The 13546-nt window shown below is 37.2% G+C and overlaps 1 protein-coding gene across 1 annotated transcript in view; it reads left to right on the top strand.

The window, feature by feature from the left end:
- The first annotated feature begins 4794 nt into the window (after nt 1-4794).
- The window catches only part of LOC139934825 (probable G-protein coupled receptor CG31760), a 167886-nt gene continuing 159134 nt past the window's right edge, over nt 4795-13546 (top strand). Inside the window, exon 1 of the mRNA XM_071929228.1 lies at nt 4795-4924. The gene's annotated coding sequence lies outside the window, so the exon portion shown is untranslated. The remainder of the gene's footprint in view (nt 4925-13546) is intronic.

The raw sequence follows: 13546 nt of genomic DNA on the forward strand, positions 1-13546 counted from the left end.
TCAATATTGAATGCTGCCCCCGATATTTTCATTATCTTTTAAACTGTTTTAGTTTAAATATACTAAAAACACGGACCTTCTATAATGTTTCATGTTGGTGTTGTGGACCTAGGAACACAAAAAGTCCACATAATGTAGGGATTTTTTTTTTCTTTTTTTTTTTTTTTACTGTACACGTCCACACAGTGTTATTTGCAGTGTAGAAAGAGCTTGATTTTCCTTTAAAGGCAGTGGACACTATTGGTAATTACTCAAAATAATTATTAGCATAAAACCTTTCTTGGTGACGAGTAATGGGGAGAGGTTGATGGTATAAAACATCGTGAGAAACTGCTCCTTCTGAATTGCCATAGTTTTCGAGAAAGAAGTAATTTTCCACGAATTTGATTTCGAGACCTCAGTTTAGAACTTGAGGTCTCGAAATCAACAATCTAAACGCACACAACTTCGTGTAACAAGGGTGTTTTTTCTTTCATTATTATCTCGCAAGTTCGATGACCGATTGAGCTCAAATGTTCACAGGTTTGTTATTTTATGCATATGTTGAGATACACCAACTGTGAAGGCTATTCTTTGACAATTACCAATAGTGTCCACTGCCTTTAAATAGCACAACAAAATGTCCACACAGATTGTGTGTTTAAGGCTATGCTCATTTCCCGATACTTTTTGGAGACCGAGGGCAGAACACGAAAAAGGTAAATGTAAAATAACTACATAGGGGTGTTCTACGGAATGCGTGTACAAATAAAGTCTATAATTTTGTGAATCTGCAAAGTGCAAGGACAAAAGAGAGAACAAAAGAATGCTTCACGAGGATTCATCTTTGAGAATCTGGGTGGTGAAACGGTTTGGCAATTAAATTACCATGCCAAAACCATATTATGTTGTACAGCTATAAACCTAATTTGGTGTTACATTGGCCGCTCCCTTAATGGGTTGGTCTGATTAAAATATGGGTGATTAATCTAAAGCGTGTCATTCATAAAGGCATTGGTAATTACTCAAAATAATTATCAGCATAAAACCTCACTTGTGTGGGGAGAGGTTGATAGTTGAAAACATTGTGAGAAACGTGACGTAGTTTTCGAGAAAGACGTAATTTCCGCGAAATTTGATTTCGAGACCTCAAGTTTAGAATTTGAAGTCTCGAAATCAAGCATCTGAAAGCACACAACTTCGTGTGACAAGTTTTTTATATATGTATATATCATTCATATCTCGCAACTTCCACGACCAATTAAGCTCAAATTTTCCCCAGGTTTGTCATTTTATGCATATGTTTAGATACACCAAGTGAGAAGACTGGTCTTTGACAATTACCAATAGTGTCCACTGTCTTTAATACATCATGCAGGCAGTGTCTAGCATCACATACTAACAAACAGCACATCCACACACATCGATAGTGACAGACACAAGCTACCAACAATGATAACCTCGTTGTTTGTGTCAGTAACGACGTTTAGGCCTTTGCAACTTTCGATTTTATTCTAAAACAAACCCCACTGACGAAATGTAATGACACCATTCAATTGAGTTTCACATACATCTTCTCGCTTACCATTTAAATGGACTAGCGCCCTCTATTGATATCATGCCCCGGGGCGTTGGATGATTAAAGTGGCCGAGCTTGTGTGCTTTTTCAAACCTCTGGCTCCACAAAACAGTGCACGTTTGCATTATTTTCTGAGAGGCAATTGTTTTATAACCAACTGAGACAAAACCAGCACACTTACTGAAATGTTTAGCTGAATAAGTGTCAGTATTAAAGATAATAATTTCCGATCCGGATATTGGTTGATTATTATGACAGGAAATCTTCCAATTGCTTGATTAATGAACACGTTTTGAGTTATCGTAAATCATTTTCCAAAATGGTAGAAGAAATGCTTTCTTAACAAACATTATTTATGGGACGGAAATAAAAGCTCGGCATGCTTCAATGGTTGCAAAGTAAACATCAATAAAATACGGCCGTTCATCACAATTCGTGGTGTCTTGAAAATAATTAATGAATAAAAGGATCATTTGAAACGTAAATAGCATCATAGTTCTTTGCCTTGTCTAAAGGAAAGCGTTGAAAAAAAAGATAGCCTACGGCTGTTTCCAGACCTGAATGAACTGTCGTCTCTCCAAAGAACAACATTGAAATGTAACTGTCGTCTAAAATAACTATCAATTTATAAACCACAACGGAAACTGACAGGGTAAGTTTGAAAATAATTCTTGGGTTGCACAACGATAGAAATAAAACAGAAACGGTACCCCATCCCCCCATTAACAGTTAATATGATAGTTAATATGATGTAATTTTGTTTTTTAAATAATATTATATGATTTTTCAATGGCTTTGTAATATTTCATACTAGTTATTAAAAATGTCCCTTTACAGATCAACGACTGAATTGCACATGTAATGAATAATGAACATTAAAAAACAATACAACGCTGATCGGACCGGGAAGTTAATTTCAGGGCAATAACAAAAAAATGGATGGCAAACCAAATCAGTAACAACAAAAACAAGACACACGATCATCATAAAAGTTAGTCCACTGGATGTTTACTAGGCAAATACCATAAGCCATTTCGAGATGGTGGGCACGCTACCATTACACTAAAAGGTTCGGGTATATTTGTCTGTAAAAACCTGAGCAAAACAGTGCACTCCTACAGCCATCACACTTCAACAATCGCCGTCTTTATAAACTTATGACCTCTGAGACCTGAGTTTCTTTTCGGGGCAATAGACTGTGCAAGTCTCGCGCGCACCGGAGCGAGAAGACACGACAACTGAAGAACTTTATTTTTTTATGAATAAAATCTTTGCTTTAATTTTTTTTTAATGCCGAATCTGAACAACAAAAATATTCATAAGAGCTTGTTTAAATTAGTTTAGCTTTTTAACCAAGTACACAATTATCGGTTAAAGTCTATGTATAGACAAAAGTAAAACTCTAGGACAAGGATGTTTGTTTGATCTGAAATGTTTTGAAACCCCTTTTGTAAATCTACGCCCGAATGTGAAACTACTCAAAGCTGGTTTATACGCGGACGCACGATGGTCGCAAGGGCGTTAGATAAACGCGTGACGCATTTTAAAGAGGAAGCCGACGCCTAAGCGACCAATGAAAAGGCTTTCCACCCGGCGCGGCCAAAACAAGCGTCTGCGTAAGTTTCGTGATCGGAGATGGGCACAAATTCTTAATTTTTACCAAGTAACCTGACCTGAGGTCAAGTTTAAATATCGGTTTTTCATCGTTATTATGTTGACTTTATTTTTACTTTTATGTATGATGTTAATTAGTATTACATTTTTAACAACATATGTCATTTTTATGGTCATAAACTACATTAAACTAAAGTAATGGACGAAACAAAATCTCCCCAACGTAAATCTCCATTAGGTTGGGACCACAATGGTCCCGGAAGTTCAAATCCGCGCGAGACTTGCACAGTCTATACCGAGCGATGACCCTCCCTTTAAAGGAAAGCTTCAGTTTCTGCTATGAATTGTTTTCACCCCACTTTTAATTTTCATTACTTCTTGTTCACCGCTTGGAAACCTGGTATTAAGCGCTACAAATGCATGTTATTATTATTATTGATTAACAATTCACATTAAGAAATTGCATATATTTCTTCAATCATTGTTTACACGAATTCAATTTAAAAAAAGGTGGATTTAATTTTGTCAAGAACTAAGGGGTCAAAGGTCAGGGGTTAATTTCAGAGAGTTTCTTATCTGAGAGTATTCGTTTGAAGTTAGAGTCCATCATTTGCAAAATCAGACACACAAAATTAATCCTGTTAACATTTTCTGAGCCAGTGTGTACACATTTCAACATGACAGAAGAATATTGTAACTAAAACTAGTAGATATTGTTATATAAAGAGCTTTGCCTGCATGTTACACGTTACTTAAAATGCTTATTAAGGGAGAAAGAGCCGGCTCGATTTTAAACTAGTCTGTCCCATCGATTTCATTACCCTACAGAGCCCGAGTCCCAATATCAAGACACGTCACGCTAGGAAACAGAGCACTCAACATTATGACAATTATACTGTCGAATTAGCTGACTTGAATTGAGACTAGTTGCTTAGTCACACCTGGTGACGAGAGATATGGAGATAGATCTCCGCACTCATATCAAACTCATCACGGCCGCTTTTCGCCACACGCCGCCACCGCGTTTTATTGCAAAGCCTTCTCCTACTTCTCAAAATGGTCTGTCCCAAAATGTGACAACCGCGTGGCAACTTCACATCATTTGGAGGCGCGGGGCCATTTGCTGAGTACTGACTGTGTGGATGAGCTCGTATAGTGACTGAGCTATGCTGCAAGCCGACAACGAGCGCTGGAATTACTGCCTCTACATCTCGGCTAGCTAGGCCCGTACCGCGGATGATCAACCTGGGTTGCCATGTATCATAGGAAACCGATGCTGGTAGTGGATTGCTTCCTTGCATGCAGTGAGTTGTAATCACTGTGATTGCCGCAACCGACCGTGAACGAGTGAGAAATAAAAACTATGTTGATACTCATGATTACTTAAGTGTTGTTATCAGCGAACATCGATGGAATGACTTCTGAGAAAAATATAATCTTTCTTGTGATTGTCAATATAAAAAGTTCTAATTTGAGGCAAATGCTGATTTTGGACTCGTAGTCATCACTAGGTGGCGTTAAGGAAAACCATGACACGCCCATACATACTAGACTCAAGAGTGGAAATCAGTTGCAGTTCTACATTGTCTTGAAAGAGAGTCTTCTATAATTCAAGACGAAAGTTTACTTGCATCACAGAGTTTTTAGTGCAACCCTTTCGCAGCAACTTTGTTTTTCTTTCGGACAGGGGATATTTATTTTGTCTTAAGGATCTTGCTCCCCGATGACAGTGGAGATAAAATACCTGATAAGGTAGGTCATTATTTAAAGCAAAGCTTATTATACCCCTAAACAAAACACAAGTTGTAATCTTAAAGACCCTGGACACTATTAGTTATTGCCAAAGACCAGTCTCCTCACTTGGTGTAGACCAGTCTCCTCACTTGGTGTATCACAATATATGCATCAATTTAATAACAAACCTGTGAAAACTTGAGCTCACTTGGACGTCAAAGTTGCGAGATAACAATGAAAGAAAAATACTTATGTCACACGTAGTTGTGTGCTTTTAGATGCTTGATTTCGGGACCTCAAAATCTAACTCTGAGGTCTCGAAATCAAATTCGTGGAAAATTACTTACTTCTCAAAAACTACGTTACTTTAGAGAGAGCCGTTTCTCACAATGTTTTATACTATCAACAGCTCTCCATTACTCGTTACCAAGTACGATTTTATGCTAAATATAGTTTTGAGTAACTACCAAAAGTGTCCACTGCCTTTAATGGCGATTCGATGAAGCACTTTCCTCAGAATATCTCATGAGGCCTGCGTTAATTTGAAAGAGAGAGGTGGTTAAGTGTCAGCTGCGTGATTGAGCAGTCGAAGAACGTAAGCCGATTCCAGGATTAGATCATGACGCGTCTATATTAAGAGAAAAAGAAAACAAGAAAACAAAGGGGAAAAAAGGAGCTGCGATTCTTCTAGCGCGAATGAATGAAATATGAATATTTCATAACAGAAATGAAGGATAGGCGCTGATGCTATAACAAGCATTATGGAGATAGTTATTATGTTTTTTAAGTAGTTGGAACGTTTTATTACTCGCGTGAAAAGAACCCCTCTGTTTTTGTTAACCCCCTTGAATAGAAACAATGTAAATCATTGAATACGGACTTTTGTTTAAATTGAACGTGTTGCAAAAAGTGATTAAAATGATGGATGGTATTCAGTTAAAAAATATAAATAAACATAAGGCCTTTTGTTGCATGAAAACTCGGGTCCTGGCATTTAGAATTGTAATTTATGTTTTCAAAAGAAACGTATTATTTGTTTTCTAATAGGCACTGTACACTATTGGTAAATGTTGGTAAATGTCAAAGACCAGTCTTCTCACTTGGTATATCTCCACATTTGCATAAAATAACAAACCTGTGAAATATTTGATCTCAATTGGTCGCCGAAGTTGCGAGATAATAATGTAAGAAAAAACACCCTTGTCGCACACGACGTTGTGTGCTTTCATCAGATGCTTGATTTCGAGACCTCAAAATCTAATTCTTAGGTCTCGAAATCAAATTCGTGGAAAATTACTTCTTTCTCGAAAAACTACGCCACTTCAGAGGGAGCCGTTTCTCACAGTGTTTTATAATATCAATAGATCCACATTACTCGTTTCCAAGTCGGGTTTTATGCTAATAATTATTTTGAGATACCAATATTGTCCACTGCCTTTAAAGACTAGTTCACAAAAAGCACTATCCATCCGATCCATCGAATGCGATGGTCTTGTCATCGTTAAATCTTCTTTTGCACATTTTCCATTTAGGTTTTTTTTGTCGCATCAATCTTAATAAGAATTGTATGTCTTTCAATGCTATTTTCCTTGATTTTTACAATACATGTATTCCATATGTCAATGTTTCGTCAGGTATTCTGTTTCGTTATGAACAATGACATTCAGTGAGCTCGGAGGTTCAAACTTTCAAACTTAAAAAATTCAATTCAATAAAACTTTCAATTTTATATTTATATAATCTGCAGGTATCATAAAAGATTTTTTTTTAAATGATTTACATAAAAACAGAATACACTAATGGTATACAGTAGGAAAGGGGCAGAGTTTGTGAAACGGAGGAAATCCCCGATAAGCCTTTGCTTTAAAGGAACACGTTGCATTGGATCGGACGAGTTGGTCTAAAAAAGCGTTTGTAACACTTTTTTATAAAATACTTATGGTTGGAAAGATGTTTTAAAAGTAGAATACAATGATCCACACAAGTTTGCCTCGAAATTGCGTGGTTTGCCTTTTACTGTGCGAACTAACACGGTTGGCCATTTATGGGAGTCAAACCCATAAATGGCCGACCGTGTTAGTCGACGAGGTAAAAGGAAAACCGTGCAATTTCGAGGCATGTTTGTGTGGATCATTATATTCTACTTTTACAACATCTTTCTACCCATATGCATTTTGTAACAAACGGTTACAAACGCTTTTCAAAGACCAACTCGACCGATCCAAGGCAAAGTGTTCCTTTAAAAGAGTGCACTGTTAAAACCATGGTGTAGAAATCGACATCATGGTACTGTCACATGTAAATACCGAATAGAAAATATAATTTACACCATAGGTTGGTAAAACTACACTATTTTCTACCGCAGCAATCGCATTGTTGTTATTTTAACACCCTATATAATGTCCATCATTCTTTCTTGAAATATATATGTGAGAACATAAATGGTGTCATTTGAACACCCCATTTTTTTTGCAGTGCGTCCATAGAATTTTTAACGTTTAAAGTATAGATGCTGTCAAATTTGCAACTGCGTATGGTTTAAAGATGAATACGATGACAAACTTAAAATGCCGTATAGTAGTTTCTGACAAAATGAGCAAATAAATTTCTCTCGGAAGTCTTAAAGACAGTGGATACTATTGGTAATTGTCAAAGACTATCTTCACAGTATGCATAAAATAACAAACATGTGAAAATTTGAGCTCAATCGGTCGTCGAAGCTGCGAGATAACAGTGAAAGAAAAAAAACACCCTTGTCACACGAAGTTGTGTGCTTTCTGATGCTTGTTTTCGAGACCTCAAATTCTAAACTTGAAGTCTCGAAATCAAATTCATGGAAAATTAATCTTTCTCGAAAACTACGTCACTACAGAGGGAGCTGTTTCTCACAATGTTTTATACCATTACTTGTAATCAAGAAAGGTTTTATAATGATTATAATTATTTTGGTTAATTTCCAATAGTGTCCCACTGCCTTTAAACTAAATGTTTGGCCACAAAAAAGTGCAGATCCTGTTCCTTGACGACTATTAAATGGTGTTGTCAGCGCTCTATAAAAGGGAAGGTATACATACTGGGCGTCACTCTCAAAATAAATGGCCTTCGACAGCAGACAACATTTTAAAAAACCATTTCGAAGTTAAGTGGTTATGGAAAAATGTATTAGTTTTTAGCCTCCAAAAAACTAATATGAGAAACTTTACTGCCGGATTAATCCACAGATAAAAATATTTTTTTTTTGCGATATCTTAAAAACGCCTTTGAATTATTTTATATTTTTTTTGTATGTACCTTCTAAAGAAGGTCCGGTTTGGATCGAAACATTCGAACGATTGCAAAAACCAACGGTATACGTCAAAGTGACACAGATTAAATACACATCATTACTTATACATATTTCAGACGGCTATGTTTTTTTATTTCATGTCACTATCAACATACATTGAACGAATTCACGTTAACTGTTTCCCCAATGACATTTAAAGCCTCAGATACCCTTCCCAAAGTACAAGAGGCAATAAATATATATGATTAGTACGGCGCTAACATTGAAGGCCCAGCACAATATTCTGACGCGTCGTGGTCGTGCGGTTTAGAGCACTGGTATTTCTGATCAGCAATAATTGGGTTCGAGTCCCGGTCGTGGCACTGTTGTTCTTAAGCGAGACACTTGACCATTGTCTTTCGAATGAGATAAGCCGTATAGGTCTCGTGTTTTCTGATCGATAGTTTACGTATAAGAGCCAAGAACACCAAATTCACACTCTGGTGTTTCTGATCATGCAGTGCGGGTTCGCATCCCCAGCCGTTACACTTGTGTCCTTAAAGTCACCTGGAAGTGGTATTTTTTCTAAATAAAGCTTTTGTCACTAATATGTGTTTTGATGAGTGGAATGTGAATAAACAGTTAACTAAGGTTTTAAAAAATCAGTTCTTATGTTATTTACAAATTTAAGAGTAGATCCCGACCCGAGAGGGCGCTGTTCGTGACGTCAATCGAGGCAGACTTTGCCTGTAATGCGTAGAGTAAACACAATTGCAAAGTACATGTACGGACCAAGTCGTGAGTTTGTACGTTTCAACATTTTTTGTTTTTGTTTTTTCCGGCAATGCCGACCAGGTGTATTGCTGCTGAATGCAGAAAAACACTTTTTGAAATGTAACAACTCACGACTTGGACATACATGTACTTTGCACGTGTGTTTACTATACGCATTGCAAGCAAAGTCTGCCTCGATTGACGTCACAAAAGGGGTAGGCGGAGTCAGCCCCCAAACAACTTTATATATTTTGTTAACATATAAATCGTGACAAACAATTACTAAAATAATTGTTTTATTGTTCGTAAGCATCTACTCTTATGTTTGAAAGAAGAAAAAAAATCTATTTCCAGGTGACTTTAAGCAAGACACTTAACCTTTGCTTCGTCCTTCAGATGGGACGTTAAGCCGTTGGTCCCATGTGTTATGTAACGCATGTAAAATAACCCAGTGCACTTATCGAAAAGAGAGGGGGTTCGCCCCGGTGTTCCTGGTCCGATCGGCAGCAAACTGCGCCACAACACCTTGTAAAACATTACATGGTGCTATCAGAATTAGGTCTCATAAAACATAGTCACACATCTTGCAGAAATACTGTATGTTACAGCGCCAGGGGCGTCACTGCGCGACGGACATGGTGAGTGGTATTTAGCTGTTGTTTACTTAGCATAACAATTGATAGAGTCTTGGCCGGTAATCTGATTCTACTAAGCAAGGATTTCTTTGCTTAAGCAACATTTTGTTCTTAAGCAGCTCTATGAAACTAGGCCCAGAGCAAACTGTTCGAAATGTCGACTTAACTAACAAAGAGATTGCCGAATCACTCCACACCTCTACCACATCATTCATAACATTATACCCGTCAGATTCATGCTCGTGTGTTTTGAGGACAACAATAACAATAACAATAACAATAACAATAACAATAACAATAATAAGAACAAGAACAAGAACAAGAACAACTGTTTTACAATAAAATAAGAGAAACAACAACATCAACAACAACAACAACAACAACAACAACAACAACAACAACAACAACAACAACAACAACAACAACAACAACAACAACAACAACAACAACAACAACAACAACAACAACAACAACAACAACATCAACAGCAGCAGGAGCTTCAGCTACCACAACACAAAAACCAACGACTACATGTACATCGTATATAGTTTTGTATCTTTTAATAAAGATAGATAGGTTTTCTGCCACTTTATTTTTCACAAAGGCGAATGAGCTTTATAGCACAAACATTTTACAAGAGTGATAAGTATTTGTCGCAAAAATACTTGAATTGGCTTCTAGATAACATAACAGCTAGAAATGCGGTCATCGTAAATGCTTCAAATTCTATTTTTAAGTTTGGAACATTTCACGATCTTTGTAACGAACAATACATTTAAGCCAAGCTGTAACGTAATAACGCTCTGTGGAAAGTAAAGAAAATATTGTTTGATTACACACCTTTGCTTTCCAAAACACTCGCGACGCCTCGAACGGTCGCCGATCCATTTGGTCTGTCGCCCTACGGACAGTTCCGTAGTCTGCGTGGCAGAATTGACTTCACATTTTTTGTTCTTGAAGAAGGAAAAAATAATATTTGCACTTCACCAGTGTAGCTATACAACAGTTATCCACAGAAGGATCGAACGAGCGAAAGCATTTCAGTGTCGTCACTTCGGTGTTTTCTTTGATTTTGTCCGGGAATTTTTAACCCAGTTTTCCTCTACTATAACGCGGCTGCATGCATAAATCTTTTAATATTTACTGGGCTCATAATAAAGTTTATTCACTCTATATTAGGATAGAGACATTGATTTCATACACGAATGGCGAGTGGATTAAATGATGACCCCGCAATGGTGTTTTAATACAAGTTTGTGTTCAACGTTTAGAACATCATTTGGTATTAATATTAACAAAAGTAAAATACTTATTTTTGAAGAGAGTGGAAGGCTTTGGTAAATGTCAACCAGTCTTCTCAATTGCTGTATCTCAACATGCATACAATAACAAACCTTCAAGCACAATTGGTCGTTGAAGTTGCGAGATAATAATCAAAGAAAAACACCATTATCACACGAAGGTGTGTGCTTTCAGATGCTTGATTTTGAGACCTCAAATTCTAAATCCGAGGTCTCGAAATCAAACTCGTGGAAAATTACTTCTTTCTCGAAAACTACGTCACTTCAGGGGGAGCCGTTTCTCACACTGTTTTATACTACCAGGCTTTCCCATCCAATTTTACTCGTTATCAAGTATGGTTTTATGCTAATAATTATTTTAGTATTGCTTGTAATTACCAATAGTGTCCACTGCCTTCAAATAGCAACGTCGTTTCTTAGAATAATATACATAATCAACAATTCTACGATGCTCTTCCATGTTGATATTCTGCAAGAACATTTTCTCATTTCCAAACAGTAATAACCACGAATCAGAAATTAAATAGGGGTGAGAAGTAATTTCCAATGAGCCTTTCCCACCCCACGAACCTACGAGGGCCACACCCTCGGGTATCATGTCTGCTGGAACAACACAATCAATGCTCCCAACTTCATTACCGGGGCCCTCATTCATGAAGCCTGTTTTAGCAGACGCTTTGTGGTAAACAGAGCGGTCATCAACATAATGTCTGTTTCCTAAACACTGCTAACCGTAGCAAATAAATACACAAGCTTATTTGCCGATAGTTTCTGTAAGCAGATTAATGACGAGTAGGATTTGAAACTTTGCATGGTGGAAATACTATATGGAAAGGTTTGCGGTAACGCCATGTAATGACTATCTCTAATGAATTGGGGTGGTTCTGAAAAGAACCGTTGGTTTCAACTCGACGTTTCGATCAGTATGCTCTGATCGTCGACGAGTCATTACCGCAAACCTTTCCATACAGATTAATGACGCAATCAACGCAAAGGCAATGACAACGCGCACACGCGCTTTCGAATGTGGTAAACGGCTAATGATTTGCTCACTCTGTGATTTGTATTTTATAGCACTGTGTAACCGTCATCGCGGAAGAAGGCAATCTATTATTAGGCTTAAGAATGACGCAACCACGCAAATCGTACCAACCATACGCTTACGCTCATGGATTCTTTTCTGCTTAGACCTTAATTAAGCACACAAGTCTGGTAACCTTAATCGGTTCTATAAAATTTGCATCATGTGCTTCAGGCACGGTGTAAAACAAGCAGGCGATCCTATGGTCATTATTGCTTGTCTCAGTTTGGGGCGCTATTTTGAGAGTGCGATATCATTTGCAAGGGGTCTATAAACAAAATACAGAATATGGCTGAGTAGGTATACAAAATGAATGAAAAGGTAAAACAATATTTACAGGTCATGTATCATACTTTTAGACAGTCGATAGTATAATGAAATAAAAAAGAGGGTTCCCTATAAAAGGTCCCCGGGGCGGATTCCAGAGGTTAAACACATTAAGCAAGTTAAGAAATTACAGAACGACCAATGACAATTGTTAAAAATCTAAGCAAGTTAGAACAATATAGTTTAATAAACACAGATATTACGGAGAGTCACAACTAAATGCTGTTTAAAGCGATCTTCCACATCTATTTTAAAAGATATTTCATATTTACGCCGATGATAATTCAAAATATTTCGGGCACGAAAAACAACACTAATTGATATCTGCATATTCATAACACAACAGTGATGTCATTGTACTTTAGCAGGTGCGCTTGAAGCTGGTACGTGTAAAGATTATCCTTAAGTGATGACACTTTTAATTTCCGAGGCAATCTGGAAGACCATTACCGTCAGATAGTTCGTTGAAATTCACAGATAAATGGCTGACAAAAATTAAATGAACTCTCTCAATCCTCGTGAAATGTAACAAAAAACTCTCGTCAGAAGAAAGCACGTACATCTGATGAAAGAGATACCATTCAATACGGGTATTTCACAGGCTGAATGCATTTTATACGCTCCATAACAAGCACACCATTCCCAGTGTTGAATATGAAACCTTATTTTTCGAGAAACTAGCAATTATACGTGTCTAAAGGGGGATTATGACACATCCGCTATGAGCACGACCTCTGCCCGTGTTAGGGGAAAAGTGCATCCAACGTTTTATGACGACAACACACCGTCATTATCGAGCGTGGTACGACCACTTTTATGCCAATATATACGATATGGATAAGATATATTGTAATTTTAAATTTGTGGTTGTATAGTAATATTACTGGCTGTGGGGAGAACTCACATGCGATATCAGTCAGTTAAATCGTGTCTTGTGAACGAATATCATGGAGAAAGATGTGATGTAAACGCACTTGTATGCGAAGAAATGTCAACAGAAAAAAACCCATCTCCTCTGTTGTTGCGGTCGGGTTCCCGTAGTGAAAATTAATAAGAAAATAAAACAATGCCGTCGTGTACATCAGTGCATGAACATTGCTTAATGACGAAAATCACATGAACAAAAAAGCCGTTGAAGACACCAAAATCACTGCTCTGTATTTCGATTGGTGCAATCGAAATAAACATATAAGATCATGCACAACGTCTCTAATAAAAAGAAATATGAACATCACTACGCTATTGAAATGATCCCTA

This window comes from Asterias amurensis, chromosome 3 (assembly GCF_032118995.1).
Source record: "Asterias amurensis chromosome 3, ASM3211899v1".
Taxonomy (NCBI): domain Eukaryota; kingdom Metazoa; phylum Echinodermata; class Asteroidea; order Forcipulatida; family Asteriidae; genus Asterias; species Asterias amurensis.